Source organism: Dasypus novemcinctus, chromosome 23 (assembly GCF_030445035.2).
Source record: "Dasypus novemcinctus isolate mDasNov1 chromosome 23, mDasNov1.1.hap2, whole genome shotgun sequence".
NCBI lineage: Eukaryota > Metazoa > Chordata > Mammalia > Cingulata > Dasypodidae > Dasypus > Dasypus novemcinctus.
In genome coordinates, this window is record NC_080695.1 from 50,634,912 (window position 1) to 50,636,573 (window position 1,662).

General features: G+C 39.3%; 1 pseudogene; it reads left to right on the forward strand.

Annotated features, from left to right (window-relative positions):
• Positions 1–351: 351 nt before the first annotated feature.
• Positions 352–1,137, forward strand: LOC131275696 (RNA transcription, translation and transport factor protein pseudogene; annotated as a pseudogene).
• The last annotated feature ends 525 nt before the right edge of the window (positions 1,138–1,662 follow it).

Consider the following 1,662-nt stretch of genomic DNA (forward strand, 5'->3'; position numbering starts at 1 on the left):
ATGGAATTTTCCTGCACCACATGGCAATGATGGATACAGATCATTATAAGTTCTGTCAAAACCTATAAAACTGTGCAGTGAAAAGTATAAACTATAATGTAAATTACACAGTATGCCTAGTACAATGCCTAAATTTGTGTTTATCAATTGTGACAAATATACTACAATAATGAAAGTTGTTAATAGGGAAAAGTGAGGGAGGGGTGGGGATGGATTTATGGGAATTTTTACTCTTTATAATTTTTTTTAATGTTACACTAAAAAAAATATGACTCTCACCGCATCAAGGGTGCCTGATATGTCAGCACCTCTTTGCTTCTCCTCTCCTAGCCAGAGCGAGAAGCTGAGACCATGTTCTGATGCAAGCTGATGGCCCTCGACTACCACAACTCTTCCAGCTTCAACTGCAAAGATGAAACAGAATTTAGAAACTTTATTGTTTGGCTTGAAGATCAGAAAATTAGACACAATGAGACTGAAGATAGAGGTAATTTAAGAAAGATCCACAGCAGTGACTGGCCCAAGTTCTTTGAAAAGTATTTCAGAGATGTTAACTGTCCTTTCAATATTCCAGATTGAGAAGAAACAATTGACTGGCTTCTTGGGTTAGCTGTTAGACTTGAATATGGAGATGGTGCTGAAAAATACAAAGACTTGGTCCCTGAAAATACAAAAAAATGCTGATAGTGCAACTAAAAAGGCAGAGCCATTGATAAATTTGAATGTAAATAATCCTGATGTTAAAGCTGGTGTAATGGCTTTGGCTAACCTTCTTCACATTCAATGTCAAGATGATTACCTGGTGATGCTTAAGGCAATTCGCATTTTGGTTTCAGGAGTGCTTGATGCAGGATGCAGTTCCTAAAGCAAATCAAACAGAAGAGGGCTTGCCTGTTGCTTTACACAAGCATATTCTTGGTTTTGACACAGGAGATGCAGTTCTTAGTGAAGGTGCTCAAATTCTGTGTTTGCTGCATATAGAAGAGCTCAGAGAGCTACAGACAAAAATTAATGAAGCCATAGTAGCTGTTCAGGCAATTATCGCTGGTCCAAAGACAGACCACAGACTGGGAAAAGTTGGAAGATGAACATTTTAAGATTTCAGCTTCTCACCTGCTTAGTGCAGTTGGGAACCATGTACACATGGCATGTGTTTCAAAATTAAATATCAGGTTTTCAAGGGAGAAATCCCAGGAACATGACTCTGTTCTAGAGATTCAACATCATTGCTTTTTTCTTTAATAAAGTTGGGGAAATTAGAAAAAAAATGAGGTCCCCATATACTCCCCAGCCCCATAACACCATTCTTCCCACATCAACAGCCTCTTTCATCATTGTGGGATATTCATTATATTTGGTGAATACATTTTGGAGCACTGTTACACCACATGGATAATGGTTTACATTGTAGTTTACACTCTCCCCAGTCCACCCAGTGGGCCATGGCAGGACACAAAATGTCCAGCATCTGTCCCTTCAGTACAACCCAGGAAAACTCCAAGTCCTGAAAATGCCCCCACATCATATCTCTTCTTCCCTCTCCCTACCCTCAGCAGCTACCATGGCCACTTCTCTACATCGATGCTACAATCTCTTCCATTACTAATCACAATAGTTCCATAGTAGAATATCAGTAAGTGCACTCTAATCCATGCTCTATTC